Source organism: Eumetopias jubatus, unplaced genomic scaffold (assembly GCF_037043125.1).
Source record: "Eumetopias jubatus isolate StellerSeaLion01/CBP00866 unplaced genomic scaffold, mEumJub1_p1.0 scaffold_14, whole genome shotgun sequence".
NCBI classification, from domain to species: domain Eukaryota; kingdom Metazoa; phylum Chordata; class Mammalia; order Carnivora; family Otariidae; genus Eumetopias; species Eumetopias jubatus.
Genome location: NW_028274820.1, coordinates 17,458,422 through 17,481,844, shown reverse-complemented (window position 1 = coordinate 17,481,844; position 23,423 = coordinate 17,458,422). Strand labels below are relative to the sequence as shown.

The window sequence follows — 23,423 nt, the reverse complement described above, 5'->3', positions numbered from 1 at the left end:
GAATGGTTTTTTCCTTATTCAGCTGAATTTCTGAGACCAGACAAAATCTGGGTCTCCTACTCCTCCGCCATCTTGCTCCGCCTCTCTATTTTTTATAATAAATTTATACGAAATCATTTTAAAGATTTTAAAAATCAGAAAAAGTTCAAGGAAATAAAAACTGTCTATCACAGGCTTTACCACTCTTAAAACTTTTAAACTTACCTTGATTTTATGAATATATAGATTCACATATCTGAGAGCTGACCACATATGCTATACTCTGTTCTTTTATTTTTTTCAGTATTTTGAAGTTAGTATTTTCAAGCTTATTCCTTGAAGTCACTATTTTCAGTAGACATCTAGTGTTCCAAACTTTGAATGCAACATTAATTAGCCTCACCATTTTCCTACCGGTAGCTGATGTGGCTTCAACCGCATGGTGTTTTGCATTACTCACAGGTGATTCTCTACCTTTAGATCCTGACTTCTCAGACTGTAAAGTGCCCAGGAATCCTGTGGGAACCTTGTGATATGAGATCGTCATTCAGTAGGACTAGTTAAGGTTTGATTTTCTGCATTTGTAAGAAGCTCCTAGGTGAAGTGGATGCTGCTGGTCCATGAATCAAACTTTGAGTACCAAGGACTTGGAGTACTTATCTACATAATTTCATTTTCAAATATGCCATAATAACCCATATAAGCAGTGATGCCTCAATATATCGAGCATTAGCCTTGCTCCAAGCACTTGTAAGAGCTTTATATGTATTATTGACATTACTCTTCTCAACACCTCCTTCAGGTTAATATGTTTTCTATTTTAAAATAAAGAAAATGAATCAGAGATATGTTATGCAATTTATCCAGAGTAAGACAGCAAATATGGGGAGGTTGAATATATAATAAAGGGTCATTGAAGAAACACTGAGAAATAGGGAAACCTAAAACAACAGTAAATGTCACTCTCAGTGTATCATTCTAGAGTGGTGATTGAGAAATTTTCTGTAGAGGGCCAAATGGTGACATTTTAGGCTTTGTGGGTCTCTGCCACAACTACTCAACTCTACCATTGCAGTGCAAAAGCAGCTACAGACAATTTGTAAACATATGGACAAGGTTGTGTTTCAGTAAAACTTTATTTACAAAACTGGGGGTTGCTGGGTATGGACATAGTTTGCTGACTTCCTGTTCCATGGTAACCATTAGGATAAATTGTAGTGTTTAAATTTTTGTTTTTCCTGGGAGATACAGTGTGGTAATATTATTCCACAGAAAATTATAAATATATAACAATATTAAGTATCTCTTATATGTATAGATATTGTTATATGAACAATCTCATTAAATGTATAAATCAATAAAATATTGACTGTTATGTATACATAATAGAAGCTTTTTGATAAAATGTACAAAATCTGTACATGTACCAAGAAGAATTAAAAACACCTATCCTTCCAGGAACATCCACTCTTTAAAGAATTCCTTTGCATTTGTTCTTTTTATGTATTTGAGAGCTTACTACATATAAACCGGTTCTGTATTTGACATTTTCCTTGCGAATCTGTGGTGAATATGTTCAAGTTTACTCATAATTGATAAAAAAACATGTTTTTAATGGCTCCATAATATTTTGTCACTTCAAAGCCTAATAGTTAAGGTGCGCTCTTCCCTCCTGTTCATCACTGTAGTGTTTCCCTGTTGTTGTGTGTTGAAAAGTCAGGATGGCTCCATCTCTTGAGATCCATCTCCAGGTAGCCACATTAATTGAATTCTGCACTGTTCTTTTGAGTATCAAATGAAGTAATCTGTATTTAGCACAGATAGTGTGAGAAGCTTAATCCCTCTTTTCATTCCCTTCTTTCGGGAAAGCGTTCATGTTCTCTGACTCTATATTCCATTCAGGGGTTTTACTTTGTTTCTGTAGACACTTTAGGGGATAGGTGAGGCCCTGTTGAGATTCAGGCCCTCAGGTTCCTCCTTTTGGGGACCCATCCCAGTCAGGAATCATGATGGACAGGGCGTGGGATGCAAGATCCTGAGTTTGCCCTTGAAAAGGGGCTGACACTGCTGTGGCAGGAATTCATTCTGCTTCCATAGCATCTCTGCACTTGATAGCACCACCTGATTCTTAGAAGGAGAAACAGTGAATGTCATGATCTCAGGAACTAGAGGTAAATGGTAAGCATGGCAACTATGTGATCAGATATCCGTCTTACCAGAGGCAACAAATTTTTGTGAAGTAAAGGTTTTTCCTCATCCTTTGAAAGTAGACTCCTAAGTGATGGGAGGGGATTTTTATATTTTCACACATTACAGTGTGTGTTTCCTTATTTCTTGAAAACTCACAACCATCCAGTTACTAATCACAAAACTCAATTCTCAAGAATTATCTTTTATTTTATTAATTTGTGAGGGACATTGCCTTTCTTTTCTTTAGAGATGTAGGAAGGGTGTATTATCTTTCTTTTTAACCATCTGATCCTTATTCAGGATCTTTGGTTTCTTTGTAGAACACTGGAGAACAAAGTCAGAGGCATATCCACCATGTTGGAGGCACCTGATGTGCTCAGGGGTCTCTTCCAATGGAAGAGTGCTGGTTTTCTCCCAGCATTGATCCCTGAATGTGGAATGAGATGCCACTCCTACCTCTAGGATACAGGATTTATACCTTGGTTTCTCCTATACACCAAATACCTGATGTTTATTTCAGGATTTAATGGTCACTGGATTCCTTCAGGATGGCCACAGACACTAATAAAGGACATACAATTTTTACATTTGACAGATCATTGCACCTCTGAAGAACTGTAATTGTGGTGAATAAAATCAGTAAGTAATAACAACCAGAAATATTTATGTAAAATGTATATCCCTTCCTGTCTTCATTCTGAATCATTCAAATACTAGCCTTCCCTGCCCCTACAGTGAAATAACAGAAAAATGGATTTTTCTCTGAACCATCTGCCCTGTATCTTCATAGTTTCTGGGCAGCTGAATTTAGTGGGAAATGGTGTCAAATTGCTATAATTTGGACCACAAGTGCTGATATTACGTGGGGCTCACTGTGTGAGCTGAAGCTACAATGTCTTCCTGCAAACCTCAGGAAATACTGCAGAGCAAGTGGGTCAGACTGGGCGTCCAGCTGTGCAGCCCCTGTGGTTGCCCATATTGAGAAGGAGGGGGTGGGTCAGACCTGAAGATGGTTCTTGTGCAGCTTCTCTTGGCAACGCTGATGCTGTAGATCCTATTCCAGCTGCCACAGTAGTACATGGCCTTGTCTTCTTTCTCTAGAAAATTTATTTTCAACGTTGAAGTGAAAGTGCCAGCATTTTTATTTGCCTCAAGTTTGTTGTTCTTCCCACATAAAGAAACTTGAACACAGTTTGTTATGACATTTGTTAGATGTTCTATCTCCTGATCTGGTTTCTGCCAGTACCAGTATATGGTTTCACTGTTAAAGTCCTTAGCAGACACCTTGCATAATATGTGGGCACTCTTATCTTTTTCTCTGGAAATTGATATTTCAGTTTGCTCCAACGTCACCTGCCCAAGGCCAACTGCAAGCAAAGAAGAGAAATTCCCATAAACAAATGATATGGAAAAAATTTCTTGAGTCTCTCCTGTAGACTGAAGTGACTGGGGGACAACTCACAAGCCCAGAGGCAGGAGAAGATGACTGCTACTAGCAGTAACATCCCATTGGCCTGGTTGGGTCCCCAGTGACAAGGTAAGAAGTGAGGTCCCTATTAGCAGGACTTGTCATGTCAGTCGCTGGAGGGCAGGGCTGATTCAGGTTTCTCAGTAGTTCCCTGGGGTTCTTCATGATTAGCCACAGATATGAGCAGATTTGGGGCTTTCTGTGCCCCATGAGTGCTGGGCAGATGGAGTAAGAGGGCTCCCAATCTGGAAAGAAATTCCCGGGTTTGTTTCCATCTGAGTTTGGCAGGATGGTTCTCACACTCACTCAGCCATTTCCCCCTGGAATCCATACTGCAGAAACATTTCTCAGAAACATGAGGACAGACCTCCTGTGTTCAGCCTCTATGTCTTGTCTGTCGATTTGCTGTTGCTGTTGATTTGAGACTCAGATAGGATACCTGACCTTTACTCTTTGTAACATAGCACAACAAAACAATAATCAGACACTGAAATATCTCACTGATGTTACTGAATATGCCATGTGCACAAGCACCAGAGTATTTTGTGTTTTCTAAAGTTAATTGAGATATCACCAGACAGATTAGGACTCAGAGAAATCAAATTTCATTTATAACTGGGGGGCTTCCAAGAAGTGACTAGGCTGCAATTGCTGGGGATAGAGGGGTCAGAGCCGTCTCTGGAAACCAGCTTCTATTCGCCCTGGGCCTTGCAACTGTCTCATGAACATCATGTCACAGGCATGATCATTTTCAAAGAAATGTTGTATTTCATATCTAATGATAAGCTTTATAATTAATATACATCTAATATCCATTGTGGACTTGCAATTTGTCAGGCATTGTTTTAAAACATTTCTTGTACTATTTTATTTAATCCTCTCCACAGCCCCATGTGATAGCTGTTATGATTAATCTCCACTTCACAAAAGAGGGCAGTGGAAAAGAGAAGTGACTCATGCAAAGATACAGAGCCAGTAAATATGAGAACACATATAAGTAAGAGTTGTTCCTTGAAGAAAATATGAAAAAAATGAGATACAAAGATAACAATACCAGGCACCCATCATTTACCATTACTTTGAATTTTTTTTACATATTTACAAATAGAAACAACCTTGCTTGGAATTTTATATATACATGTACATGTACATGTACATGTGAGATTTGTATATTTGGCTTTGTATTTTCTTTATTTGGTTAACTTATTATTGTGAGCAATATTGCAATTCTTTAAATTATCTATGAGAATATTATTTTTAAGTGCCAGAGTTAAACACCCTCCTCTACCACTTGACCCATTTAGTTAACTTTGTGTTTTGATAATTTATCTGGTCCTTAAAATGTTATTGCATATGTTTTTAATGACCTATGAAAATAGGTACCCTCCTATTCTACTTACTCCTTTGGATGGTGGCTGAGTTATTTAATTATTTCAAATCTGAGTGTCTATATCTGTAATTGCCACAATAAATATCTTTCAGAAATTTAATTATGTTATCCCTCTAAAAATGATAATGAACATAATGTACATTCTATGCCTGGCAATAATATGTGCTTTTTATGTTTTCAAGTTATATTTTTATTATTACTGAAAAACAGGAAAAAGACTTTGTTAAATAATGTTTTAGTTGTGGGGTGCCTGGGTGGCTCAGTAGCTTAAGCGTCCAACTCTGGATTTTGGCTCAGGTCATGATCTCAGGGTTATGAGATCCATCCCTGTTGGGCTCCACACTGAGCCTGCTTAAGATTCTCTCTCTCCCTCTCTTTCTGCCCCTCCCCCCAACTCACACACTAGCTCTCTCTTGCTCTCTCTTAAAAAAGAAAAATAATATTTTAGTTGTAAAAATTCTTGTAGTCCTTTCTTGAAAAAGTATAAAAGCAGTAAAAGAATAAGGGAGGAAGTAACCCATCCACCCTTTAAGAGAAAAAGGCTATTTTAAAACTCAGATATTCCAGGGGTGCCTGGGGGGCTCAGTCGGTTAAGTGTCCAACTCTTGATTCAGCTCAGTCCTGATCTCAGAGTCATGATCTCAAGGTCCTGAGATTGAGCCCTGCATCAGGCTCTGTGCTGAGCATGGAGTCTGCTTTGTTCTAGGCACCACCAACATCTCCTTTCATGGGTGCTATTTGTCATGGTTTAGCATAAGCAGAGGAAGGGCTCCAGGTGACATGACCTCTGTGGGAGAATAAAACGATGCCAGCTACAAATTTCCAAAACATCATACTTATTGAACATTTTGATTTCTTACTTTAGTCCATGTACAAGGTTTTGACCACTCTCCATGTTGTTGATCTATGATATTTTCTGCTAAAGCAAGTTCACAATACAGAGAAGATACATGATTCTTCTTAGTCTTTCCCTCCACCAGCAGGTAGGGTTCTGGGGAAGACTGTCCACGATGGGAAATCTTCCAGATGTCTGCCTGCTGTGTCCCTTTCACCCTGGCTTCTTGAATGACTGGTCATTCTGTCCTGACCAAGCTCTGCTGGACTGGGCAGCAGGACTGGGACCACCTGTGTTTATCCACAAATGCCAGAGTATATTCTTGTAAAGTTAACAAACACTAAGGGAATTCAAAGTGACCCAATAGTGCAATCAAAACAGCATGGACTATGTATTTGGAAACATATCTGTTCCTCTCTAAGCATCAATTCTTTCTTCCATGAAATAAGTTTATTTACAGATTTTTATGATGATCACATGATTTCCTGGACAGACACAACATTTTGCTCATTATCTGGCAGACAATGGAGCTAAATGGATATCAATTCCATTTTGTTCATTGCCAGCACATTCAGGCTGAGCTTTCACACTTACTGAAAATCTCTGGGGAATGAAATACTGCACCTTGCTTCTCTCTGAGATAATGAGACCATTTCAACATACACAGTCTCTAAATAGGAACCCAAGTCAATACCAGACATTTGGGTGCATGGTTAGTGACATCTGTGGGGGTACAACTGATAGCCATCAGACTCCCTTTCCTCTTTCCTCTGCTACCAAGGCATTCACCAGAGAGGCTCAGGAAGTAGTGCAGGCTGAGGCTAAGGCCCAGTCAGGGCTGAGGTCTGGGCTTGGAACCAGTGTTGCTCAGCGTTGGGAAGGATGTGGTCACAATCATAACGTGGGGGGAGGGTGAGCTTATTAACTTGGCTGTAATGATACTGTATGTCTAGAGGCCTTTATATTAGGTCAAAATCATGTCCTCTTCTTCTGTGCATTTTATATTAAGGATCAAAGAGGAACAGACAGAATTTTATGTGCCTCATGGTTGTATTTCTTTGTCTGTAACTGATCTTGAACAAGGTTTTTTTTCCAAGGAATTATCTGATCCACAGAAACCTGATTTGGTGTTTGTCGGTACCTGTGTGTATGAAGAGTTAAATCTGGATACTCTGCAGTGAAAATGTCATTTCTCCTATTGAAATAATTTTTTCAATTGCTTCAATTATAGCTGTGCATGTGCAACTATAAACAAAAGAATAGCATTTCTAAAAAAAAAAGCCAAAGTTGTCAAAGAATAAAACATTATTTTTTTAAAAATCCTCCAACCAATCTGAGAAGTAAGGGAACACATTCACATTCCAAGAGGGAAGAGCAAATGAATATTTGTAGCCATAACATCCTGTCTGCTCAGGCCGTATGCCCAAGAAGAAGATGAGGAAGAGACAGAGAACCTGGAACATGAAAAAGAGGGAGTCTGCCAGAGTGTTAACAGTAGAAATGGGTGTCTCAGGGCCCGGTGCCCAGATCAGTCATATCTGAGATTGCTCTTATGGTCAGCTTTACCCATATCTATCTGATACCAAATGAGAAACAAGCAGTCCATTTACTAAGGTAAAAGTTACCCCTAGGATAATTCTTAGGAAGATTATTATTTCAAGATTATTTAGTTGATTTCAGTAGGAAAGTTGGCCCACAAGTTACCAAGATGACCTGACATCACCTTTTGACTTCTTAGGTGAGAGTCATCACTGGTCTCTCTGCCCATCTAACCCACAGGACACAGGTCAAACACTTCCAAAACCCTTTATACAGACCTCGGCTCTGAATCTACAGTGGCCCCAGGGCCTGGGAGTCTCCTTGTTTGGTGTGGATGTGGGAGAGCTGTCTCCCCACCACCTCACTGGAAAAAGAGAGAGGTTGCCATGTCACTCCCAATTGTACTCTTTAGAGAAAGTCTCCATGGAATCAATGTCCCCAAGGATTTAGGCTCTCCTTGTGTCTGGGCTGGATATAGCTCAGGAGCCCAAGATTGGAGTTATCAATTTTGTCCATCTCCTAAGGTAGCTAGGCCAGGGTCTCTCAACTGCAGCATTATTGACATTTTGGACTCAATATTTGTTTGACATGGGGGTGGGGCTGTCTTGTGCCCAGTAGGATGTTTAGCAGCATTCCTGGCCTCTACTCACAAGATCCCCAACCTTTTGTGATGACCAGAAATGTTTTCAGACACTGCCAATATCCTCTGGAGGGGGGATTGCACCCAGGTGAGAATCGCTGTTCTAGGCCCCTTCCTGTAAGATACAGGCATACGTTCTTACTCTTGTCTTGAGCTTGAGCCTCATCCAGCCAAGAATGGGACAAAATGAAGCTACCATTAAACATCCAGCACACAAAAGTTCTATTTACTCATGAACAACGTCATTAATATTCTTCAGTTATGTTCTCTGTCTTTGGTGATTTCTCTCCCTTATCTGGGTGAGTAACAGCAAATGACTCTGTCACTTTGTTAGCATATAGGTTCTGCCTTGTTTGACCAGTTCTTTCTCTTACTTTCATAAAACCTGTGCTAAATATCACTTTTGCTACATCAGCTATATGTTTTGTCATTGTTAAATTTCCCTACTGCCTCAAGCATGGTGCCTTCCCTTTGGTGAGAGCTCCTTAGATACTGGTTATCATTAAATGATAATTCATATTGTAGATCTTATTAGAACAAATGAAAGATGTTAAAACTATAAATCTTTACTTTAATATGGTATTTACAATTTCCAAAACATCTATATTCTTTAGTTCATTTTATCTAGATGATGATATTTTGAGGCAAACATTGATTTCCAGAGGGATGAGGATGTAATGTTAGGCTTCTCAGGTAGTGAATGGTGGAGCTGAAAGTCAAACTTATTTCTTTAACACCAGGTCCACACATTGTACTATAAAAGAGAGCCCAAAGGCATTCTGCACTGTTTTTATTTTTATTTTATTTTATTTTTATTATGTTATATTAGTCACCACACAGAACATCATTAGTTTTTGATGTAGTGTTCCATGATTCACTGTTTTTGTATAACCCTGAGTGCACTGCTTTAAAAAAAAAAAATATATATATATATATATATGTATATATATATATATATATATATATATATCAGTTTAATTAACATAGAGTGTATTAGTTTCAGGGGTAGAATTTAGTGATTTATCGGTTGCATATAATACCCAGTGCTCATCACAAGTGCCCTCCTTAATGTGCCCATCAATAGTTACCCCATCTCCCCACCCACCTCCCCTCCAGCAGCCCTGTTTGTTTCCTATGGTTAAGAGCCCCCACTGCTTTTAAATCCAATTCTGCATGTTATTGGCATGATTTATTGGCTATCTAACACTCAGTGTCCTCAACTATGTAAATGCAATAAGAGTTCAGGGTCTGACATCTACTTGCACCTCTCCCCATGTCAGGTCCTCCTTGGCAGCCATAGAGGAAGCGAGCATAACTTGACCATTTTAGCCGGGGTTGCTGTTTTGTCTTTCAAATATCTGAGCTCCAACAGGCTCCTGGGAGGAACCCTCATCAGAGCGGACTCCTGTTTGTGTCTTATCTACACCCTCTTTAAACAGGCCCAGGTCACAAATAATAATGACATGTGCTATGGTTATGGAACTCTTACTATTTGACAGGCATGGATCCTAGTGCTTTGCGTGTATTAACTCTGTATGTCTTTCAACAACTCTCTGAGGTAGGACTTATTATACCCTTTTAAATGCTGGAGAGACTGGATCTCAGAATGTTGAACTGGTTAGCTGTATGTTCTGTGTGGGCACCTATATACACTAGAGAACAGGGTCATCAAAGTTGGAAAGGGACACACTCCATCACAATGTCTGAACTCAATTAATGCTCTGTGTAGAGGTCTCCAAACATTATTGGTTCACTTTTGAATTTTTACAATGGTGGTTATGTTCTTCATGAACCTCTTCTCTCCAAATTTGGGCACAATGTCCTCTGTTCCACCATAGGGCCCAATGCTCATGTTCTCATCACCAGGGTTATTCTATTTCTGAGCAGCAATCAGGCTGTTACCGGTGGGGCTGGGTGTATGTCCAGGGGCATTTCAAATTCAGCAAACAAAGTAGTCAAAACAACTTCTCAATTCAGTCACCATGATTGACCTGGAGGTCCTTTACTTTCTTGTCCATCCAACTATGGAGAGTATTTCTGTACTCCTCAGCAGGCTGAGAGTGGGAGAGGGCAGCATCAAAGGCAGTAATAAAGGAGTACAGCCTTGTGTTCCATCTTGATGTTTTCTTTTGTTCAATAAACAGCTTTTGTTATGCCTATATTTTCTTGGAGAAAAAACCTTGGAATCCAGAAGTCAGAAAAAAATTGATTGCATAATAAAATTCTCTGCAGAAAATTGTCTGCAGATTGTCTCTAAGTTCACATCAGAGGGATCAATTTAAATAACTTTGTGTGGCTCTGGGGAATGGAATATATTTTTAAAAAAGAACCTATTCATACAGTGGATGGTTAAATTCTACATTTCCCCCAAAATGTCTTCTTCAAAACGTTTTGTTTTGTTTTGCTCATCACCCTGAATCACGAGCTCAGATTTTGTGATCAGACAGATCTGGATTTAGTTTCCAATTTACTATCAGGGCACTTAATTTATCGAAGTTTAAATTTCTATCTATAAAATATCTATAAAATTGAGATGATGATGATAATAATGGCTATCTCAAAGTATTGTTATTAGGATTATGTAACAGAAAGTATATGAAGTACTTAATACAGTGCTTAGTTGACAAGGAATACTCAATTAGTGACAGAGCTAATCTTATCAGAACATTACATTATATTTATTCAATTTCATATGAAACTAAGCTCCTTGAGAGACTGGCTGCACATTCACCCCTACACACAGAAACCACTAAATTCTTTGTTTTGATTTGGCTGAACAAAGAAAAGGAGTAAAGTCAAAGAAATTTGTTGACCCATGAACTGCAAATGCTAATGGCAGTTCCAGAATATATGCATTCCAGAATATAACTGCAGATTTTTGGTAATTATTTTGTAACCTCAATTTAGAAGTTCAAAAATAAAGGCAACAGAACTATAGTGGCTAGGAATGATCAGCTTGGGATTGAACCAATTGAAAATTGACTCATAGATGGCACAAAAGTAGATTGAGGAAGATCAGAAAGGATAAATCAATTACAACAAATGTGAGAGGCTGAATTTTGTTGACATTATGAAAGTGGCAGGTATTTCTCTAGTCTCAATTATTTAATAAGAGTTGGGATTGTTTCACTGCTATACACTCGTTTATTGTATTAAAGAATATCAAGAATACAAAATTGGATTCATCATAATATTGGTTCATAAGGCACTATAGTCATTTATATACACATGGATCTCTTTTATGTTATTTATTTATTTGACTTATGTGTTGATGACTTACTTAACAAGTCAACAAATACCAGAGAATCCATTATTTAACCAAAGAACAAAAGCATTGCAAATAATCTACATGCTCTTTTCTTTCTTTTTTTTAAAACTTTTTTATGTTATGTTAATCATTAGTTTTTTTTATTATGTTAATAACCATACATTCCATCATTAGTTTTTCATGTAGTGTTCCGTGATTGTTTGTGCATAACACCGAGTGCTCCACGCAGATTGTGCCCTTTTATTTATTTATTTATTTATTTATTTATTTATTTTTAATTTTTTTATTGTTATGTTAATCACCATATATTATATCATTAGTTTTTGATGTAGTGTTCCATGATTTATTGTTTGTGCATAACACCCAGTGCTCCATGCAGAATGTGCCCTCTTTAATACGCATCACCAGGCTAACCCATCCCCTACCCTCCTCCCCTCCAGAACCCTCAGTTTGTTTTTCAGAGTCCATCGTCTCTCATGGTTCATCTCCCCTTCTGACTTACTCCCCTTCATTCTTCCCCTCCTGCTATCTTCTTCTTTTTCTTTTTTCTTAACATATGTTGCATTATTTGTTTCAGAAGTACAGATCTGTGATTCAACAGTCTTGCACAATTCACAGCGCTCACCATAGCACATACCCTACCCAAAGTCTATCACCCAGCCACCCCATCCCTCCCACCCCCCACCACTCTGGCAACATTCAGTTTGTTTCCTGAGATTAAGAATTCCTCATATCAGTGAGGTCATATGATACATGTCTTTCTATGATTGACTTATGTCACTCAGCATAACACCCTCCAGTTCCATCCACGTCGTTGCAAATGGCAAGATCTCATTCCTTTTGATGGCTGCATAATATTCTGTTGTGTATATATACCACTTCTTCTTTAACCATACATCTATCGATGGACATCTTGGCTCTTTCCACAGTTTGGCTATTGTGGACATTGCTGCTATAAACATTGGGGTGCACGTACCCCTTCGGGTCCCTACATTTGTATCTTTGTGGTAAATAACCAGTAGTGCAATTGCTGGATCGTATGGTAGCTCTCTTTTCAACTGTTTGAGGAACCTCCATACTGTTTTCCAGAGGGACTGCACCAGCTTGCATTCCCACCAACAGTGTAGGAGGGTTCCCCTTTCTCCACATCCCCGCCAACATCTGTCGTTCCCTGACTTGGTAATTTTAGCCATTCTGATGGGTGTGAGGTGGTATCTCATGGAGGTTTTGTTTTGGATTTCCCTGATGCCGAGCGATGTTGAGCACTTTTTCATGTGTCTGTTGGCCATTTGGATGTCTTCTTTGGAAAAATGTCTGTTCATGTCTTCTGCCCATTTCTTGATTGGATTATTTGTTCTTTTGGTGTTGAGTTTGGTAAGTTCTTTATAGATTTTGGATACTAGCCCTTTATCTGATATGTCGTTTGCAAATATTTTCTCCCATTCTGTCGGTTGTCTTTTGGTTTTGTGGACTGTTTCTTTTGTTGTGCAAAAGCTTTTTATCTTGATGAAATCCCAATAGCTCAATTTTGCCCTTGCTTCCCTTGCCTTTGGCGATGTTTCTAGGAACAAGTTGCTGTGGCTGAGGTCGAAGAGATTGCTGCCTGTGTTCTCCTTTAGGATTTTGATGGACTCCTGTCTCATGTTTAGGTCTTTCAACCATTTGGAGTCTATTTTTGTGTGTGGTGTAAGGAAATGGCCCAGTTTCATTCTTCTGCATGTGGCTGTCCAATTTTCCCAACACCATTTGTTGAAGAGACTGTCTTTTTGCCATTGGACATTCTTTCCTGCTTTGTCAAAGATAAGTTGACCATAGAGTTGAGGGTCCATTTCTGGGCTCTCTAGTCTGTTCCATTGATCGATGTGTCTATTTTTGTGCCATACCATACTGTCTTGATGATGACAGCTTTGTAATAAAGCTGGAAGTCCGGAATTGTGATGCCGCCAGCTTTGCTTTTCTTTTTCAATATTCCTTTGGCTATTCAGGGTCTCTTCTGGTTCCATAGAAAGTTTAGGATTATTTGTTCCATTTCTTTGAAAAAAGTGGATGGTATTTTAATGGGGATTGCAATGAATGTGCAGAGTGCTCTTGGTAGCAGTGACATCTTCACAATGTTTGTTCTTCCAATCCATGAACATGGAACGTTTTTCCATTTCTTTGTGTCTTCCTCAATTTCTTTCCTGAGTATTTTATAGTTTTCTGAGTACAGATCCTTTGCCTCTTTGGTTAAATTTATTCCTAGATATCTTACGGTTTTGGGTGCAATTGTAAATGGGATCGACTCCTTGATTTGTCTCTCTTCTGTCTTGTTGTGGTGTATAGGAATGCCACTGATTTCTGTGCATTGATTTTATATCCTCCTACTTTACTGAATTCCTGTATGAGTTCTAGCAGTTTTGGGGTGGAGTCTTTTGGGTTTTCCACATACAGTATCATATCATCTGCCAAGAGTGGGAGTTTGACTTCTTCTTTGCCGATTTGGATGCCTTGGATTTCTTTTTGTTGTCTGATTGCTGTGGCTAGGACTTCGAATACTATGTTGAAGAGCAGTGGCGATAGTGGACATCCCTGCCACATTCCTGACCTTAGGGGAAAAGCTCTCAGCTTTTGCCCATTGAGAATGATATTTGCTGTAGGTTTATCATAGATGGCTTTTATGATATTAAGGTAGGTACCCTCTATCCTTATACTCTGAAGAGTTTTGATCAAGAAAGCATGCTGTACTTTGTCAAATGTTTTTTCTGCATCTATTGAGAGGATCATATGATTCTTGTTCTTTCTTTTGTTAATGTATTGTATCACGTTGATTGATTTGCGGATGTTGAACCAACCTTGCAGCCCAGGGATAAATCCCACTTGGTCGTGGTGAATAATCCTTTTAATGGACTGTTGGATCCTACTGGCTAGTATTTTGGTGAGAATTTTTGCATCCATGTTCATCAAGGATATTGGTCTGTAATTCTCCTTTTTGATGGGGTCTTTGTCTGGTTTGGGGATCAAGGTAATGGTAGCCTCCTAAAACGAGTTTGGAAGTTTTCCTTCCTTTTCTATTTTTTGGAACAGTTTCAGAAGAATAGGTATTAATTCTTCTTGAAATGTTTGGTGGAATTCCCCTGGGAATCCGTCTGGCCCTGGGCTCTTGTTTTTTGGGGAGGTTTTTGATGACTGCTTCAATTTCCTTAGTGGTTATAGGTCTGTTCAGGTTTTCTATTTCTTCCTGGTTCAGTTTTGGTAGTTGATACATCTCTAGGAATGCACCCATTTCTTCCAGATTATCTAATTTGCTGGCATAGAGTTGCTCATCATATGTTCTTATAATTGTTTTTATTTCTTTGGTGTTGGTTGTGATCTCTCCTCTTTCATTCACGATTTTGTTGATTTGGGTCATTTCTCTTTTCTTTTTGATAAGTCTGGACAGGGTTTTATCAATCTTGTTAATTCTTTCAACAAACCAGCTCCTAGTTTCATTGATCTGTTCTACTGTTCTTTTGGTTTCTATTTCATTGATTTCTGCTCTGATTTTTATAATTTCTCTTCTCCTGCTGGGTTTAGGCTTTATTTGCTGTTTTTTCTAGCCCCTTTAGGTGTAGGGTTCGGTTGTGTATTTGAGACCTTTCTTGTTTCTTGAGAAAGGCTTGTATTGCTATATACTTTCCTCTCAGGACTGCCTTTGCTGTATCCCAAAGATTTGGAACAGTTGTGTTTTCATTTTCATTGGTTTCCATGAATTTTTTAATTCTTCTTTAATTTCCTGGTTGACCCATTCATTCTTTAGTAGGATGCTCTTTAGCTTCCATGTATTTGAGTTCTTTCCTACTTTCCTCTTGTGACTGAGTTCTAGTTTCAAAGCACTGTCGTCTAAAATATGCAGGGAATAATCCCAATCTTTTGGTACCGATTGAGACCTGATTTGTGACCTAGGATGTGATCTATTCTAGAGAATGTTCCATGGGCACTAGGGAAGAATGTGTATTCCGTTGCTTTGAGATGGAATATTCTGAATATGTCTGTGAAGTCCATTTGGTCCAGTGTGTCATTTAAAGTCTTTATTTCCTTGTTGTTCTTTTGCTTAGATGATCTGTCCATTTCAGTCAGGGGGGTGTTAAAGTCCCCCACTATTATTGTATTGTTGTCAATGTGTTTCTTTGCTTTTGTTATTAATTGTCTCATATAATTTGGTGCTCCCATGTTAGCGGCATAGATATTTACAATTGTTAGATCTTCTTGTTGGATAGACCCTTTAAGTAGGATATAGTGTCCTTCCTCATCTCTTATTACAGTCTTTGTTTTAAAATCTAACTTGTCTGATATAAGGATTGCCACCCCAGCTTTCTTTTGGTGTCCTTTAGCATGGTAAATCATTTTCCACCCCCTCACTTTCAATCTGGGGGTGTCTTTGGATCTAAAATGAGTCTCTTACAGACAGCATATTGATGGGTCTTGTTTTTTAATCCATTCTGTTAGCCTGTGCCTTTTGATTGGGGCATTGAGCCCATTTACATTCAGGGCAACTATTGAAAGATATGAATTCAGTGCCATTGTATTGTCTGTAAGGTGACTGTCACTGTACATTGTCTGTGTTCCTTTTTGGTCTATGCTGCTTTCAGGCTCTCTCTTTGCTTAGAGGACCCCTTTCAATATTTCTTGTAGGGCTGGTTTCGTGTTTGCAAATTCCTTTAGTTTTTGTTTGTCCTGGAAGGTTTTTATCTCCCCTTCAATTTTCAATGACAGCCTAGCTGGATATAGTATTCTTGGCTGCATATTTTTCTCGTTAATGCTCGGAACATATCATGCCAGTTCTCTCTGGCCTGCCATGTCTCTGTGGATAGGTCTGTTGCCAATTTAATGTTTCTACCATTGTAGAATGGTCCTCTTCTCCCGAGCTGCTTTCAAGGTTTTCTATTTGTCTCTGAGACTCGTAAGTTTTACTGTTAGATGTCGGAGTGTTGACCTATTTTTATTGATTTTGAGAGGGGTTCTCTGTGCCTCCTGGATTTTGATGCCTGTTTCCTTCCCCACATTAGGGAAGTTCTCTGCTATAATTTGCCCCAATATACCTTCTGCCCCTCTCTCTCTTTCTTCTTCTTCTGGGATCCCAATTATTCTAATGTTATTTAGTCTTATTTTATCGCTTATCTCTCGAATTCTGCCCTCGTGATCCAGTAGTTGTTTATCTCTCTTTTTCTCAGCTTCTTTATTTTCCATCATTTGATCCTCTATATCGCCGATTCTCTCTTCTGCCTCATTTATCCTAGCAGTTATTGCCCCCATTTTTTATTGCACCTCATTAATAGCCTTTTTGATTTCGACTTGGTTAGATTTTAGTTCTTTTATTTCTCCAGGAAGGGTGTCTCTAATAATTTCCCTGCTTTTTTCAAGCCCAGCTACTATCTTTAAAATCATCATTCTGAACTCTAGTTCCAACATCTTACTAATGTCTGTATTGATTTAGTCCCTGGTTGTTGGTACTGCCTCTTGTTCTTTTTTTTTTTTTTGAGGTGATTTTTTTCCATCTTGTCCTCTTGTCCAGAGGAGAAGAAATGAATGAGAGAACAAAATGCTAACAGGGTAACAATGACCCCAGGAAAATGTACACTAAACAAATCAGAGGAGACCTTAAACTGGGGGAAAAGAAAGGAAAACAAAAAGAAGAAAGAAAAAGAAAAAGATAAAAACCAAAAAAACAAAAACAGAATATGATCAAATATGATCAGGCTGGTGCATAGATCAGTGCCACACACTAGATTTTGCTCATATATATATTTTTTTTCCACAAAGGCTACAAATTTTATTGACTCTGATTACACATTAAATGCGTTAGAATTCTACAAAGATTCTCACTTCCTAAGCAGAAAAATAACTTGTATTGTATTAGCAGATCCTTCATACCATTTAAAAATTTCATTTATGAATTACTACATGATGCTTAGGTGCTCTACTATAATCACTTTTTGTTGTTATTATGGAATGATGAAAATGTCTGTTAGGAAAACAATTTGCTGTTTGCACTTGCTTGTAATTTTAAATACTCTGAGAAAGGAGTAAGCAGAGCCGTTGGAAAGGCCCATCGTTGGCTCAGCGACCTTTGGAAATTATGTTCTTGACTCAGTCATCTCCTCCACAGATCTTTAAGAGTGTGATTTCATAGTTCCAGAAGTATCCGATTTAATTGCCAAATATAGGGAATAACCATAATGCTTCTTAAACTCTGCTCGAATGTCCAGAAGGTCTATTTCTGATCTGGACACCATTATTTCGTTCAGAGTAAACTCATTGGTTCCAGCACCCTTTAAAGCCTGATACAGTCTTTCAGTTAAGAAGGCAGGCATGGTCCTGGCACAATGAACTATGGCCAGAAGTAGGTCTTCAAAATGCCCAGACAATTATCCTCTTATGCTGTCCTCAATGTCCTTCTGGCTAATATTTCTGTATTCGTCAAATGTCAGTTTCAGTTGAGGAAAACTCCTTAAACAGAGGATCTCGGTGAATTTATCTTCATCTGTGCCCCATCTGTTCTCCCCAGCATTATAGAGAATCTAGGCATCCTTTTTGGCCAGCAGCCCATCCACTTTCAGACTCTCATCTCTTCTGACATCTGCCAAAGTCAACAGAGCCTTCCGGAAATCACCAGATGTTTCAGAACTAATGTCATCTCCAAGACTCTTCTTATATACTGTGTAGTAGGCTTGAGAGATCTCCTTCATCTGCCTGCTTGTTCTGGTGGTTAAGATTTCAATCAGTGCATGTTCACTTGTTCCAGTGCCCTTCATGGATTTCTTCAGCTGCTTTGCATCAAACACAGCCAGAGGAGTCACAAGGGCCACCATGAGTTGCTTAAAGTGGCCAGAGAGAAAATATGAAAAAATGAGAAAATATGAAAATCTTATTTTTTGGGAGATAATCCTCAACCATCTATTGTTTAATGAAAATAAATTTTATGTCACATTGTCAGCATTCAAAACTCTGTTTCTCTCAATTATTGTTTCTATTCAAACACCTGTTGGCCATGACCAGCCTTAGTGTGTAACGAAGTCTGCCAAATACTCTCTTGGGTGTGTCAAATGACAAAAGTAAAACAATTTAATCTGTAGACCTTGATGTCCTTTATTCAAAGGAGAACTATCCATGGATTGGGGAGCTCAGTGTCTCATAAGCAGGGGAACACTCTGCTCCAGGGATTTGGGCCAGAGGGAACAGGCAGGACCTGCTGGGAGGGCAAGAATTTCCTTACAATGCTAGCAGGTCAATCAGGGAATGAGGAGATAGTGTTTGGCTTAGGATGATTGGCTGGGGTTGCATATCTGATCTTATTTATAACAGGGAAATCATGACAGATTCCTCATGTTTGGGGCCTGGCTGGCTGGGATATACTGTGTTTCTGGTCAAGGGCAGCATTTACAGGGACAGGAAAGTTCAGTTCAGTTCAGTTTGCTGACTTGGCACCCCAGGCAGGATTGCCTCCATCCTGGGCCTGGAAATACATGTCAGCAGGTGACAATTGTCTTCCTGTCCTCAGTCTCGTCCTCCCGTGGTACTTCTGTGCTCTTCTCTAAGTGGTGCCAAAAGGGTATATCTCTCTGAAATTGACACATGTTTATAAAGGCGAAAACTCTTGAGCAGCACAGAGAGTAGACAAGTCTCTGCCCCACCCCCCGCCCCCATGTGAGAGTGGAGAGTTGTGAGCAAGACCCCATGGTCTCCAGGAAGAAAGAAATCAGGTAGCTCTTGAGGGAGCAGCACTTCCTGTCCCCCCAGGTCATCCCGCTGCTGCCATGAATGAAACTTCTCTGAAGGCCCCAGACCTCAGCCCCAGGGGAGAGACGGGGGTCAGAGCAGGTGTGGACTCAGGCAGACCCTGTGCAAAGAGCCAGGTGCTAAAGCTTGGACCTTTCCATTGAACCTCTGAGAGGCCAGCGGGCTTTCCGTGACCTGGGACAGCTCCCTTCTGACCATGGAGCATCTGAGATCTATTCCAGTTTGACTTCTTCCCTTAGTCACAGGGAATAAATTAGATGTACATGTGCTGTCAACACTTAGTGAACTGGACAAGGCCAGAAAACCCAAAACAGTAAAGTCATTGATATATTTTGATGAGAGGACTGTGGGTAAAATACTCTTTCTTTTATCTTCAACTTATACCTTTAAAACACTATGTGTTGAAAAAACAGTTAAAAAATAATTTCCCTTTGTTAGACAAATAGCCTCACGTTTAAAACCAAGTCGTTAGTGTCATGCTGGGGAATTACACTTTGCTATGGAATCACAGAAACTTAGAACTTAAAGATGAAAAGTGTAGGGGCCCAGGGCAGGCTGCCTGTGATGGACCACTTCAGATTATTCTGAGTTAAAGATTATTCTGAGTTAAAATCAACAAAACCCAGCAGATGCAGGAAAAGCTTCTGCCTCCCCACCCGAACTGCAGAAATTTACACTAGAAATTTACACTGGAACTCATCTGCATAACTGGGCAACCTTGTTCTTCCTAACACTTCCTCTCACCTTCCTGCTCCTGGCCCCTTTGTGTCCTCAGACCCTGCCTCTCTTCTTAGCTCAAATAAGCTTCCTGTTGCCTCATTGTCTTTAGAATTTCTGTGTTTTTGTGGACTCCTCATATGTCTACCTATTAAATTTGATTTTCTTCTGTTAATCTGTCTCATATCAATTTGATTCTAAGTCCAGCTAAAGGACCAAAGGCTAGAGGAAGGTCTTTCCCCAACAAAAGGAAAGCCTTCCTTCCAGAAGCCTCATTGTTCCTTATCTTTAAAGATGAGAAAACAGCTCCCTAAATGCAGGAGACTCATTCAATATGACAGGATCATGAGCAGCTGAGGTGGGATTAGAACCCCCACCCCCTTCTCTCTACTGTGCGCACCTCTCATTGAGTGGACCTGGCATTTCAAACTTAGTCACTACATGCAGAGCGCCCACCTCCCATCAGGCATGGGGCCAGGTCCCTTTCAGACATTAACTTCAATTTTGTAACCATGAAAATAATAGAATCTATGAAGCACACATGAGTATTGTCAGGCAACAGAGAATGACAGGCTTTTGGACATTCTTCACCAAGGACTCCTCTAAAAAGATTATCAATTCTGATAATCACTGAACCTGCTTTATTAGAAGAAATTAGGATCAGTTACATTGGTCCGCTTTGGCTTTCCTCAAAGCTAAATGTGTGTGTGTGCACGTGAGCACATAGCAAATCCATTTGACAGAGGATTTCTGTTCCTCTAAAGTCAAAAGTTTCCCTCACATAGGGTTGCCAGAGTTAATGGGGAAAAAGTGCAATGTGTTATACAGTATTTGGGACATAAGTTACAAGAAATCAAATCCACAACGAGATATCACTCACACCTGTTTGAATGGCTATTGTCAAAAAGAGACGAACGATGAGAGATGATGGACTCTGAAAAACAAACTGAGGGTTCTAGAGGGGAGGAGGGTAGGGGGATGGGTTGGCCTGATAATGGTATTAAAGAGGGCACATTCTGCATGGAGCACTGGGTGTTATGAACAAACAATGAATCATGGAACACTACATCAAAAACAAATGATGTAATATATGTTGATTAACATAACAATAAAAAATTTAAAAAAGAGTACAAATAACAAGTGTCATCACAGAAGCTGGGAGGTGAGGAAGCGCAGGGACTCGGGGTGACCGTCCTTTGCTCAGGGACCCCATGTGCATGGGACAGGAGGCTGCCTCAGGAGCAGCTCGGAGAGCAGATGCTCCCAGGCAAGCTCAGTGTCTTACAGTCCCGGAAAATCCTTGCTGGGATGGAAGTCTCATGGTTCCAAAATTAAGAAAGTAAAACTGCTGTCACTCTAGAGTAGGAAGAAAATTCTTTTTTAAAAAAATTAATTAATTTCAGGGAGAGAGAGAGAGAGACCACAAACTGGGGGAGGAGCAAAGGGAGAGGGAGGGAGAAAGAATCTCCAGCAGACTGCACTGCGTGTGGAGCCTGATGTGAGGCTCAATCCCAGAACCCTGAGATGATGACCTGAGTGTAAATCAAGAGTCCAATGCTTAACCGACTGAACCACCAAGGTGCTTCAAGGAAAATTCTTAAAATAAAAAAGATATAAGACAAATATCCTCCACCAAACTGTTAAAAGAAATCATAGGCTACAGCACTGAAAAGTGTGCACTGTTGGCACTAGACTTTATTCATGGAGCCCAGGGGACCCTAGAAACGGTATGGGGTGAGAGGGAGTGGAAAAATCTTAAATTTCATCCTCCGGGCCTTATGCTGTTAGTGGTGATTATAATGTTGTTTACATGTATATTTTTATAAATTCATGTTGATAGTATTAGAAAGATTTCAGTGTAAGGGAAAAATGCAAATATATAATTTTTCACGTTTAGTACAAACTCTATAGGATATAATTTGAATCTTTCCTCTAAAAAATACTCTTTAGCTACCCACTGGAAAAAAAGAAAAAGAAAAGAAAGCAGTAATAATCCAGACGCGAGCACTCCAAGGGTCTATGTCGTGGTATCAAATACCCTTTCTTACCACAAGTATCAGGCCGCAGTTGAGAAATGACTGAAAACAGAAATAACACAATCATAAAAGAATCAACCACTTACCCGTCCATTTCCATACAGACTCTGTTTCAGGCTACACAGAGCTTATGAATGACAGCTCTTCTCTATGGAATTATTACCACAGCTAAGTGCAGGAGAAATCAGAGACAATTCGAGAATTTGGAAATCGCCCCCAGGCACCCTCTAATGAGACACTGGACCAGAGACGTGTCCTAGGGGGTCCCCAGCTCCCTCGCCGGCACTGGCGCTGCTCCCGCTGCCCTTCTGTGCCCCTCCCCCACTGTTCTCCCACCTCCCTCCACCCCCATGGCTGTGTCCACGCTCTTTCTTTGTCTCCTGTCCTGTTGCTGTCCGTCCCTCTGAGTCTTTCTCTCTCTGTCTCCTGTTCTAGCTGGGTCTCCTTTTCCTGCTTTCTTTCTCTTTATCTCTCCTCTGTCTCCTCCTGATCTCTCTCTCTCTGTGTGTCTCTCTCTATGTCTCTCATCTGTCTCTGTACTTCTGTCTCCCGACGTCTGTCTGCCCATCTCTACTCCCTAGTTCCTTCATCTATTGACATCTCTCTTACTATTTCACATTCTATCTCTATCTCTCTACCTCTCTTTTCATGGCCACAGTAGCTACTTTAAATTCTATGTCATTCCATCTGTGTCATCTCTCTGATGACCACAGTCTGCTGCTCTCGGCACTGTCTTCATATGAGCCTCTTCCGTCCATTGTCCCTTTCTTCTCTCTGGTCCTCTTGTCTGGTCTCCTGGGGCCTGTGGGTTGCAGGCCTGTGGGTCTGTGCTCGGGATGGTGGCGGGATGTGTCCAAGTTCAGAAATGTACATTTATTCTTTTGGCTTCTCCTGATGATCACATCTATTATATGTCAAGACATCTGAATGATGATGGCAGTGATAGAACTGTCACCAACATTACTGTCTCAGGGACAAGATCATCACACACACTAGTGCTTATAGTTCTATCTCAGCTGGCTGTGACGTGCTACCTAGGAACAGTATGAGAGATAGTCTGTTGATCATGACTGTCCTACGATTTCATGACCTGTAAATGGGTCTCTCTCTATATATTGTTTTCTGACCACAGGGTGGCTGGTCCATTGTGTTCTTAATGAGCTTTGTGAGGGCACATACCTCTGTATCAAGAGCACTTGGAGAAATGCCTGGAAGATGCTATGTTTAATATATATGTATGAAATAATGTATCATGTGAATGCTTTAGAAGTTTCGTACAAGAGTGTTAATAAAACTGAATTACATACTCTGCTTCTTGCATAGAAGATGAGGAGAAACTGTCAATGAATAGGATTTTCATGTAGTCAGTCTGGGCTGAGACTTGGAAGGAAACGTGACTTTATGCAAATCACGACTCAACACACTGGACTAAAATAGGGGTTTGACGGTGGAGGAGAGAGAAAGCCAGACGAGGGCCTAGTTCCTGCTCCCGGGCCCGGTGCTCCTCGATGCTGCCCCACAGCTTCCCAGAAAGCAACCCCATCTCCTGCTAGTGTTGTGGCAGGGCTGGCCCAGGACAGTTTCCAGAAGAGTCAAGGCGGGGCCT

General features: G+C 40.0%; 1 pseudogene; it reads right to left on the bottom strand.

Annotated features, from left to right (window-relative positions):
• Positions 1–17,414: 17,414 nt before the first annotated feature.
• On the bottom strand, positions 17,415–21,911 carry LOC114202224 (annexin A3 pseudogene; annotated as a pseudogene).
• Positions 21,912–23,423: the final 1,512 nt, after the last annotated feature.